Source organism: Oncorhynchus gorbuscha, linkage group LG10 (genome assembly GCF_021184085.1).
Source record: "Oncorhynchus gorbuscha isolate QuinsamMale2020 ecotype Even-year linkage group LG10, OgorEven_v1.0, whole genome shotgun sequence".
Lineage (NCBI taxonomy): Eukaryota > Metazoa > Chordata > Actinopteri > Salmoniformes > Salmonidae > Oncorhynchus > Oncorhynchus gorbuscha.
The window spans coordinates 96,796,539-96,809,038 of record NC_060182.1 but is presented as its reverse complement, the minus strand read 5'-3'; the positions used below and the strand labels follow the sequence as shown (position 1 = coordinate 96,809,038).

Sequence of the window (12,500 nt, the reverse complement as noted above, 5' to 3'; positions counted from 1 at the left end):
CTGGATAAGAGTCTGTTAAATGACTCACTACTGTCAGTCTCTCTGGATAAGAGTCTGTTAAATGACTCACTACTGTCAGTCTCTCTGGATAAGAGAGTCTGCTAAATGACTCACTACTGTCAGTCTCTCTGGATAAGAGAGTCTGTTAAATGACTCACTACTGTAAGTCTCTCTGGATAAGAGCGTCACCTATATAGTACAGAACAGAATTTTACTGATCAGCAAACTATGCATCAGGTAAAGAACAACGTTATAACACCAACTTGGGGGAGACGGGGGGGAAGACAGGCGAAGACGGAAGACAGGCGAAGACGGAAGGGGGAAGACAGGCGAAGGGGGAAGACAGGCGAAGGGGGAAGACAGGCGAAGGGGGAAGACAGGCGAAGGGGGAAGACAGGCGAAGGGGGAAGACAGGCGAAGGGGGAAGACAGGCGATGGTCTCACCTGATGGCAGAGATGTTTTTGGTCCTCTGTCTGTCCAGATGCTCGGCCCTCTCCTCCAACTCATTCAGCTGGTCCTGGATCTCTTTGGCTCGGTCTCCTTCTCCACTCTCCTCTGCCATGGCCTGGAGGTGAGAACACACATAACATGTGTATATACCAGTGGGGGCTCCTCAGAGGAGGAAGGGGAGGACCACACACACAATAAATAGCAGTACACACAGCAGTGCACACAGCCGTACGCACAGCAGTGCACAGCCGTACGCACAGCAGTGCACAGCCGTACGCACAGCAGTGCACAGCCGTACGCACAGCAGTGCACAGCCGTACGCACAGCAGTGCACAGCCGTACGCACAGCAGTGCACAGCCGTACGCACAGCAGTGCACAGCCGTACGCACAGCAGTGCACAGTCGTACGCACAGTCGTACGCACAGCAGTGCACAGTCGTACGCACAGCAGTGCACAGTCGTACGCACAGCAGTGCACAGTCGTACACACAGCAGTGCACAGTCGTACACACAGCAGTGCACAGTCGTACACACAGCAGTGCACAGTCGTACACACAGCAGTGCACAGTCGTACACACAGCAGTGCACAGTCGTACACACAGCAGTGCACAGTCATACACACAGCAGTGCACAGTCGTACACACAGTAGTACACACAGCAGTACACACAGCAGTACACACAGCAGTACACACAGCAGTACACACAGCCGTACACACAGCAGTACACACAGCAGTACACACAGCAGTACACACAGCAGTACACACAGCAGTACACACAGCAGTACACACAGCAGTACACACAACTATAAAAAGTACACAGTAGTACCCACAGCAGTACACAGTAGTACACACAACTATAAAAAGTACACAGTAGTACACAGCTAATGAAAAACAAACTTCCTGGGTTAAGAAACGTGTGTTAATCTACCTTATCTTTGAGTAGTGATGTTTTCTTCATGGCGTAGTTGGAAGGCGCCTTCGAACCTGTCTTTTCTTTTACAATCTGTGAATAGACAAATCAACAACTAAATCACATCTGGGTTGAAATTCAACATTATACACTAAGGGTTGGGCAGTCTCCAGATCGTTATTCCATCATGTAGTTTCCGTACCATACCGGGCATATAGTATTATCGGATTACCCAAAAAAATAACATTTGTAAATAAAATGATTTTTTTTTACCCACAAAACAATTTAGGCAGCGTGGATCTCGGTCCAGGAGGGGACAGAACGTCTCTGCTGTAACCAACGAGTTTGATCATAGCTGGAGCCCTGAGCTGGATAGAATATTCTTTGATACATCTTAGACTTCTAAGTGAGGATTTCTAAGTGTGGTGAGGTGAGGGCCCTGGCAGAGAGGAGGTGAGGGCCCTGGCAGAGAAGAGGTGAGGGCCCTGGCAGAGAGGAGGTGAGGGCCCTGGCAGAGAGGAGGTGAGGGCCCTGGCAGAGAGGAGGTGAGGGCCCTAGCAGAGAGGTGGTGAGGGCCCTGGCAGAGAGGAGGTGAGGGCCCTGGCAGAGAGGAGGTGAGGCCCCTGGCAGAGAGGAGGTGAGGCCCCTGGCAGAGAGGAGGTGAGGCCCCTGGCAGAGAGGAGGTGAGGCCCCTGGCAGAGAGGAGGTGAGGCCCCTGGCAGAGAGGAGGTGAGGCCCCTGGCAGAGAGGAGGTGAGGCCCCTGGCAGAGAGGAGGTGAGGCCCCTGGCAGAGAGGAGGTGAGGCCCTGGCAGAGAGGAGGTGAGGCCCTGGCAGAGAGGTGCCAGGACAATAACCTCTCCCTCAACGTCAACAAACGAAGGAGCTGATCGTGGACTTCGGGAGACAGCAGAGGGAGCACCTCCCTAACCACACCGATGGGATCGCACTAGAGAAGGTGAAACGTTTTAAGTTCCTCGGCATAAACATCACGGACCATCTGAAATGGTTCACCCACACAGACAGTGTGGTGTTGCGCCTCTTCAACCTCGGGAGGCTGAAGAAATCTGGCTTGTCACCTAAGACCCTCACAAACACAAACCCTCACCATAGCATCTCCCACCTGTAGCACACTCTCCAGCAGGTATATCTCTCTAGGCACCCCAAAACCAATTCTTTCTTTGGCCGCCTCTCCTTCCAGGTCTCTGCTGCCAATGACTGGAACGAACTACAAAAATCTCTGAAACTGGAAACACTAATCTCCCTCACTAGCTTTAAGCACCAACTGTCAGAGCAGCTCACAGATTACTGCACCTGTACATAGCCCACCTATAATTTAGCCCAAACAACTACCTCTTTCCCAACTGTATTTATTTTATTTATTTTGCTCCTTTGCACCCCATTATTTTTATTTCTACTTTGCACATTCTTCCATTGCAAATCTACCATTCCAGTGTTTTACTTGCTATATTGTATTTACTTTGCCACCATGGCATTTTTTGCCTTTACCTCCCTTCTCACCTCATTTGCTCACATTGTATATAGACTTGTTTCTACCGTATTATTGACTGTATGTTTGTTTTACTCCATGTGTAACTCTGTGTCGTTGTATCTGTCGAACTGCTTTGCTTTATCTTGGCCAGGTCGCAGTTGTAAATGAGAACTTGTTCTCAACTTGCCTACCTGGTTAAATAAAGGTGAAATAAAATAAATAAACACTTTTACAGATGCTCAATTGAGAGCGCCCTGTCAGGCTGTATCACCGCCTGGTACGGCAACTGCTCCGCCCGCAACTGCAGGGCTCTCCAGAGGGTAGTGGGGTCTGCACAACGCATCACCGGGGGCAAACTACCTGCCCTCCAGGACACCTACACCACCCGATGTCACAGGAAGGCCATAAAGATCAAAGGACATCAACCACCCGAGCCACTTCCTGTTCAGACCGCTATCACCCAGAAGACGAGGTCAGCCCAAAATACATAGACATGGAACACGGGGTCCCTTTGATAATGGAACACGGGGTCCCTTTGATAATGGAACACGGGGTCCCTTTGATAATGGAACACGGGGTCCCTTTGATAATGGAACACGGGGTCCCTTTGATAATGGAACACGGGGTCCCTTTGATAATGGAACACGGGGTCCCTTTGATAATGGAACACGGGTCCCTTTTTTGATAATGGAACACGGGGTCCCTTTGATAATGGAACACGGGTCCCTTTGATAATGGAACACGGGGTCCCTTTGATAATGGAACACGGGGTCCCTTTGATAATGGAACACGGGTCCCTTTGATAATGGAACACGGGTCCCTTTGATAATGGAACACGGGGTCCCTTTGATAATGGAACACGGGTCCCTTTGATAATGGAACACGGGTCCCTTTGATAATGGAACACGGGTCCCTTTGATAATGGAACACGGGTCCCTTTGATAATGGAACACGGGGTCCCTTTGATAATGGAACACGGGGTCCCTTTGATAATGGAACACGGGTCCCTTTGATAATGGAACACGGGGTCCCTTTGATAATGGAACACGGGGTCCCTTTGATAATGGAACACGGGTCCCTTTTGATAATGGAACACGGGGTCCCTTTGATAATGGAACACGGGGTTTGATAATGGAACACGGGTCCCTTTGATAATGGAACACGGGTCCCTTTGATAATGGAACACGGGTCCTTGATAATGGAACACGGGGTCCCTTTGATAATGGAACACGGGGTCCCTTTGATAATGGAACACGGGTTGATAATGGAACACGGGTCCCTTTGATAATGGAACACGGGGTCCCTTTGATAATGGAACACGGGGTCCCTTTGATAATGGAACACGGGTCCCTTTGATAATGGAACACGGGGTCCTTTGATAATGGAACACGGGTCCCTTTGATAATGGAACACGGGTCCCTTTGATAATGGAACACGGGTCCCTTTGATAATGGAACACGGGGTCCCTTTTTGATAATGGAACACGGGTCCCTTTGATAATGGAACACGGGGGGTCCCTTTGATAATGGAACACGGGGTCCCTTTGATAATGGAACACGGGGTCCCTTTGATAATGGAACACGGGTCCCTTTGATAATGGAACACGGGGTCCCTTTGATAATGGAACACGGGTCCCTTTGATAATGGAACACGGGTCCCTTTGATAATGGAACACGGGGTCCCTTTGATAATGGAACACGGGGTCCCTTTGATAATGAAACACGGGTCCCTTTGATAATGGAACACGGGGTCCCTTTGATAATGGAACACGGGGTCCCTTTGATAATGGAACACGGGGTCCCTTTGATAATGGAACACGGGTCCCTTTGATAATCCTTTGATAATGGAACACGGGTCCCTTTGATAATGGAACACGGGGGAACACGGGGTCCCTTTGATAATGGAACACGGGGTCCCTTTGATAATGGAACACGGGGTCCCTTTGATAATGGAACACGGGGTCCCTTTGATAATGGAACACGGGGTCCCTTTGATAATGGAACACGGGGTCCCTTTGATAATGGAACACGGGGTCCCTTTGATAATGGAACACGGGGTCCCGGGGTCCTTTGATAATGGGGGTCCCTTTGATAATGGAACACGGGTCCCTTTGATAATGGAACACGGGGTCCCTTTGATAATGGAACACGGGGTCCCTTTGATAATGGAACACGGGGTCCCTTTGATAATGGAACACGGGGTCCCTTTGATAATGGAACACGGGGGTCCCTTTGATAATGGAACGGGGTCCCTTTGGTCCCTTTGTCCCTTTGATAATGGAACACGGGTCCCTTTGATAATGGAACACGGGGTCCCTTTGATAATGGAACACGGGGTCCCTTTGATAATGGAACACGGGGTCCCTTTGATAATGGAACACGGGGTCCCTTTTGAACACGGGGTCCCTTTGATAATGGAACACGGGTCCCTTTGATAATGGAACACGGGGTCCCTTTGATAATGGAACACGGGTCCCTTTGATAATGGAACACGGGTCCCTTGGAACACGGGGGTCCCTTTGATAATGGAACACGGGGTCCCTTTGATAATGGAAACGGGGTCCCTTTGATAATGGAACACGGGGTCCCTTTGATGGAACACGGGTCCCTTTGATGGAACACGGGTCCCTTTGATAATGGAACACGGGGTCCCTTTGATAATGGAACACGGGTCCCTTTGATAATGGAACACGGGGTCCCTTGATAATGGAACAGGGTCCCTTTGATAATGGAACACGGGTCCCTTTGATAATGGAACACGGGTCCTTGATAATGGAACACGGGGTCCCTTTGATAATGGAACACGGGGGTCCCTTTGATAATGGAACACGGGGTCCCTTTGATAATGGAACACGGGGGTCCCTTTGATAATGGAACACTGATAATGGGGGTCCCTTTGATAATGGAACACGGGGTCCCTTTGATAATGGAACACGGGTCCTTTGATAATGGAACACGGGGTCCCTTTGATAATGGAACACGGGGTCCCTTTGATAATGGAACACGGGGTCCCTTTGATAATGGAACACGGGGTCCCTTTGATAATGGAACACGGGGTCCCTTTGATAATGGAACACGGGTCCCTTTGATAATGGAACACTTTCATAAGGAAACGGGGTCCCTTTGTTTCCATATTTCCCTTTGATAATGGAACGGGGTCCCTTTTTACTCATCTCTATATACTGGATTCTATTCTACTGTATTTTAGCCAAAGCCACTCTGACATTGCTCGATCTAATATTCATATATTTCTTCATTCCATTCTTTTACTTTAGATGTGTGTGTATTGTTGTGAATTTCTAGACACTACTGCACTGTTGGAGCTTGGAACACAAGTGCTGAAGTACATCAAAGTGTGTCTGTCCTCGGTTGCAACACTCGCTACAGAGTTCCAAACTGCCTCTGGAAGCAACGTCAGCACAATAACTGTTTGATCGGTACTTTCATGAAATGGGTTTCCATGTTCAAGCAGCCGAGAACACAAGCCTAAGATCACCATGCGCAATGCCAAGCGTCGGCTGGGTGGTGTAAAGCTCACCGTCATTGGACTCTGGAGCAGTGGAAACGTGTCCTCTGGAGTGATGAACCACACTTCAAATTCTGGCAGTCTGATGGACAAATCTGGGTTTGGCCAGGAGAACGCTACCTGCCCCAATGCACAGTGCCAACTGTAAAGTTTGGTGGAGGAGTAATAATGGTCTGGGGCTGTTTTAATGGTTGAGGCCCCTTAGGTCCACTGAAGGGAAATCTTAACGCTACAGCATATAATGACATTCTAAACAATTCTGTGCTTCCAACTTTGTGGCAACAGTTTGGGGAAGGCCCTTTTCTGTTTCAACATGACAATGTCCCCGTTTTCAAAAGCGAGGTCCACACAGAAATGGTTTTTGGACATCGGTGTGGAAGAACTTGACTGGCCTGCACAGAGCCCTGACCTCAACCCTATCGAACAACTTTGGGATGGTGCCTCATCGCCCCAACATCAGTGCCCGACCTCACTAATGCCTGTGGCTGAATGGAGGCAAGCCCCCCCATCTAGTGGAAAGCCTTCCCACAAGAATAGAGGCTGTGATAGCAGTAAAGGGGGCCCAACTCTATATTAATGCCCATGATTTTTGGAATGAGATGGACGAGCAGGTGTCCACATACTTTTGATCATGTCATACTACTTACGTCCTCGATGTCTTTGTCGTTGAATTTGTAGTTACAAGCCTCTTTGATGGCCTGTTCCTTCTTATTGATCTCATCTAGAGTGGGAACCTGCATACTGGCTATGATCATCTGTAGACAGAGAGGAGACATATCAAACACCTTCAATACTCCACTAGACACTGCTCACGACAGGCTGACGTAATCCTGACATAACATGGCATAACCCATGAGGCTAACTAGCCACCTAACTAGCCACCTAACTAGCCACCTAACTAGCCATCCAGCCACCTAACTAGCCATCCAGCCACCTAACCAGCCACCTAACCAGCCACCTAACCAGGCACCTAACCAGGCACCTAACCAGGCACCTAACCAGGCACCTAACCAGGCACCTAACCAGGCACCAAAGCAGCCACATATCCAGCCATCCAACTAGCCATCTAATTAGGCATAACCAGCCACCTAACCAGCCATCTAATTAGGCATAACCAGCCACCTAACCAGCCACCTAACCAGCCATCTAACCAGCCATCTAATTAGGCATCAAACCAGCCATCTAATTAGGCATCAAACCAGCCATCTAACCAGCCATCTAACCAGCCATCTAACCAGCCATCTAACCAGCCATCTAACCAGCCATCTAACCAGCCATCTAACCAGCCATCTAATCAGCCATCTAATCAGGCATCTAATTAGGCATCTAACCAGCCACCTAACCAGCCACCTAACCAGCCATCTAACCAGCCATCTAACTAGGCACCGAACCAGCCATCTAACCAGCCATCTAACCAGCCACCAGCCATCTAACCAGCCATCTAACCAGCCACCTAACCAGCCACCTAACCAGGCATCTAACCAGCCATCTAACCAGCCATCTAACCAGCCATCTAACCAGGCACCTAATTAGGCATCTAACCAGCCATCTAACCAGCCACCTAATTAGGCATCTAACCAGCCACCTAACCAGCCATCTAACTATCCAACTTAGATCCACAACATTCACTCTCGTTATTCAAATGGTCTGTCGTTTGAAGTCTTGCCATCTACCAGGTGATGAAGTTAAAGCAACTATGGCTCATCCAATCAGCACGCTACCACTGCCACTTCCTCAAGTCAACATCAATAAGCATGCTCCTCCAGTCAACTCGCCTCTTTCCACTTCATGAACTCGTTTTCTGTGAACTCCTGATTAGACACAAACTCCAGTCTGAAGACTCGGGTGTCACCACCATGGCTAGAGGAGAAATATGGGACAGAGCACAGAGAAACATTTAGTCGGCACAGAGAAACAGAGAGAGGAGGAGAGAAACAGACAGAGGAGGAGAGAAACAGACAGAGGAGGAGAAACAGACAGAGGAGGAGAGAAACAGACAGAGGAGGAGAGAAACAGACAGAGGAGGAGAGAGCGGGCAGAGGAGGAGAGAAGCGGGCAGAGGAGGGAAAGCGGGCAGAGGAGGGAGAGAAGCGGGCAGAGGAGGAGAGAAGCGGGCAGAGGAGGAGAGAAGCGGACAGAGGAGGAGAGAAACGGACAGAGAGGAGAGAAGCGGACAGAGGAGGAGAGAAGCGGACAGAGGAGGAGAAGCGGGCAGAGGAGGAAAGCGGGCAGAGGAGGAGAGAAACGGACAGAGAGAGGAGAGAAGGAGAGAAGCGGGCAGAGGAGGAGAGAAACAGACAGAAGCAGAGGAAACAGACAGAGAGAAGAGGAGAGAAACAGACAGAGAGAAGAGGAGAGAAACAGACAGAGAGAGAGGAGAGAAACAGACAGAGAAGAGAAACAGACAGAGAGAAAGAGAAACAGACAGAGAGAAGAGAAACAGACAGAGAGAAGAGGAGAGAAACAGACAGAGAAACAGAGGAGAGGAGAGAAACAGACAGGAGAGGAGAGAAACAGACAGGAGAGGGAGAGAAACAGACAGGGAGGAGAGAAACAGACAGGAGAGGAGAGAAACAGACAGGAGAGGAGAGAAACAGACAGGAGAGGAGAGAAACAGACAGGAGAGGAGAGAAACAGAGCGAAGAGGAGAGAAACAGAGCGGAGAGGGAGAGAAACAGAGCGAGAAACAGAGGAGAGAGAAACAGAGCGAAGAGGAGAGAAACAGAGCGAAAGAGGGAGAGAGCGAAGAGGAAAACAGAGCGAAGAGAGGAGAGAAACAGAGCGAAGAGGAGAGAAACAGAGCGAAGAGGAGAGAAACAGAGCGAAGAGGAGAGAAACAGAGAGAAGAGGAGAGAAACAGAGAAGAGGAGAGAAACAGAGAAGAGGAGAGAAACAGAGAGAGAGAAGAGGAGAGAAACAGAGAGAAGGAGAGAAACAGAGAGAAGAGGAGAGAAACAGACAGAGGAGGAGAGAGAAACAGAGAGAAGAGGAGAGAAACAGAGAGAAGAAGAGAGAAACAGACAGAGGAGGAGAGAAACAGAGTAGTAGCAGGTAAGAGCTGAGTAGTTTTACCGTAACTGTAGTCCTTTGTTGGTCCGGGTCGTTCCCAACTGGTACACTTTAGCAGTCTCTACCACGTCAACTATTTCAGCCACCTTGTCACAGGAAGTACAAGAAATACTCATTATTGAACATAGCTAACTGAAACATGTACAAAATGTTTGGCCAAGGAACAATCTCCAAAGTTAAATAGGAAGACTGATTCAGGCTGGTTTCCTCAGACAGAGTAAACCCGAGTCACTTTCAATGGAGATTCACCATTGAACTTTATAAAAATAAATCTTAATCTGGGTCCAGGAAACTGCCCCAATTAAACCGCATGTGGTTACCCTGTAAACTGGTTTGCTACTACTGTTCCCGATGCCAATCCGTACGAAGCAGCCGCTGACCGTCTTCTGGAAGAACGGCATGTGACACCAGCGTTCCAGTTTGTGGCGGGACAGACGGACGCGGTTCAGTTCGTCTGGTAGCGACCACTGGGTTGAGACTTTGGTGGCGTCTCCTCTTTCCTGGACTGCTCACAAGACAGGAAACGGAGGTCATGCAGAGAGGTGTTCAATTGTTGGTTAATTTTTTTTTAACTAAAAAAAAAAAAAGTGTTTTCTTAACTCAAGAAAAACAACTTACAAGACCGAATGGAACCAACTGTCATATAGAGCTATGATCAAAACGTTACCTGACACTGAACAACTATCTACAGCTGACACACACAGTAGTACTATCAATTAAACCATTATCTGTCCATCTACAGCTGAGACACAGTAGTACTATCAATTAAACCATTATCTGTCTATCTACAGCTGAGACACACAGTAGTACTATCAATTAAACCATTATTCGTCCATCTACAGCTGAGACACACAGTAGTACTATCAATTAAACCATTATTCGTCCATCTACAGCTGACATACACAGTACTATCAATTAAACCATTATCTGTCTATCAATTCAACCATTATCTGTCAATCTACAGCTGACACACACAGTAGTACTATCAATTAAACCATTATCTGTCAATCTACAGCTGAGACACACAGTAGTAATATCAATTAAACCATTATCTGTCTATCTACAGCTGAGACACACAGTAGTAATATCAATTAAACCATTATCTGTCAATCTACAGCTAGTAATATCAATTAAACCATTATCTGTCTATCTACAGCTGAGACACACAGTAGTACTATCAATTAAACCATTATCTGTCTATCTACAGCTGAGACACACAGTAGTACTATCAATTCAACCATTATCTGCCTATCTACAGCTGAGACACACAGTAGTACTATCAATTAAACCATTATCTGTCTATCTACAGCTGAGACACACAGGTACTATCAATTCAACCATTATCTGTCTATCTACAAGCACCTATCTACATTAAACTGCTGGAACACACAGTAGCCTATCTACAGCTGAGACACAGTAGTACTACCAATTAAACCTAATGTCTATCATTATCTGCAGAGGATAGATAGAAAGATACTCACTCTTCGTCTTCGGAATAAGATGAAGAGTGTGAACTGCGATCGCTCTTTACGGATGATTTGTCGTCGTCCTCCTCCCTCTTCCTCCCTCCTCATCGTCCGGTAAACCTCGCTGGTTTTCAGGGGCAGCCGTTTCGCCAGGAGCTCAAGCTGTCCAAATCCATTGGTGTTTTGTTGTCATTTAGCAGACTTTATTTAAGTACATTTCACAAACACGTATTCTGTTCTCCCAACAGAGATCAAAGGTCTGTAACGTTCTTATTGGAAAAATACAGATAAAGCCTCCTGTTTCACTTCCTCCCGTTGACCCAGTGCATAAATGCTAACCATTGACTACATGTAATCGGCATGACGACAATGAAAATGCGAGGACAAACACTACACAGCCAAACAGACCTGTCCTCGTTTTCTTCTTCTCTCTCTCCGCTTTCAGTTCCTCCATGGCCTGAGACTTTTTATCCAGCTTCTCATCCCGTTTAGTCCTCCTCTCCTTGTTGTGGGACATAACCTTACAGGAGAACGCAGGCACAGCGTACCGGTTAAAGACTACGGAAAACACAAAATGGCGCGTTGTTTTTTTTCTTCATAAGACGAGGTTTGGGATCAGAGGATGAACTCACCACTTGCTGGTCCTGATGAGTTCTGTCTTCATGATGGCCGCTGGACGATCTCTCCCTCTTCTTCTTCTGTTCTTCCTCGTGGTTCTTTTTCTTCTCCTCTTTCTCCTTCTTCTTCGCTGTTTTCAGCTTCTTTTTAATTTCAAATCTGTACAGAAAGATTGACCGGGTCAGGCGAACGGTGTGAGGAGTGACATAATAATAATTCCAGGATATTCATTTCAATCACCTAAAAACAGTTGAACAAAATCAACTGGTCTACTGATCAAGTATAACAGCCACAGGGATGTAAAACTCTATATCTTGGGTGTGCTATTCATTAACTTTTCTTGGAGATTCTTTATATGAACAAAATAACTAGAATAATGTTCACAAGCCAACAAGTCTCTACTCTGATGGCTCCAGACAGACAGTAACAACTCTCCTGCTGAACACACCCCCTAGCTCTGTACTCTGATGGCTCCAGACAGTAACAACTCTCCTGGTGAACACACCCCCTAGCTCTGTACTCTGATGGCTCCAGACAGTAACAACTCTCCTGCTGAACACACCCCCTAGCTCTGTACTCTGATGGCTCCAGACAGTAACAACTCTCCTGGTGAACACACCCCCCAGCTCTGTACTCTGATGGCTCCAGACAGTAACAACTCTCCTGGTGAACACACCCCCCAGCTCTGTACTCTGATGGCTCCAGACAGTAACAACTCTCCTGCTGAACACACCCCCCAGCTCTGTACTCTGATGGCTCCAGACAGTAACAACTCTCCTGCTGAACACACCCCCCAGCTCTGTACTCTGATGGCTCCAGACAGACAGTAACAACTCTCCTGCTGAACACACCCCCTAGCTCTGTACTCTGATGGCTCCAGACAGACAGTAACAACTCTCCTGCTGAACACACCCCCTAGCTCTGTACTCTGATGGCTCCAGACAGTAACAACTCTCCTGGTGAACACACCCC

At 47.9% G+C, this 12,500-nt stretch overlaps 1 pseudogene across 1 annotated transcript in view; it reads right to left on the bottom strand.

Annotated features, from left to right (window-relative positions):
- LOC124046815 overlaps positions 1–11,689 on the bottom strand; it is a 20,024-nt pseudogene extending 8,335 nt beyond the window's left edge. The window contains exons 1-9 of the transcript XR_006841071.1: positions 11,543–11,689; positions 11,305–11,430; positions 10,926–11,072; positions 9,765–9,944; positions 9,448–9,530; positions 8,149–8,235; positions 7,023–7,131; positions 1,379–1,453; positions 445–566 (exon numbers count right to left, since the gene is read on the bottom strand). The product of XR_006841071.1 is annotated as an RNA polymerase-associated protein RTF1 homolog (transcript). The remainder of the gene's footprint in view (positions 1–444; positions 567–1,378; positions 1,454–7,022; positions 7,132–8,148; positions 8,236–9,447; positions 9,531–9,764; positions 9,945–10,925; positions 11,073–11,304; positions 11,431–11,542) is intronic.
- Positions 11,690–12,500: the final 811 nt, after the last annotated feature.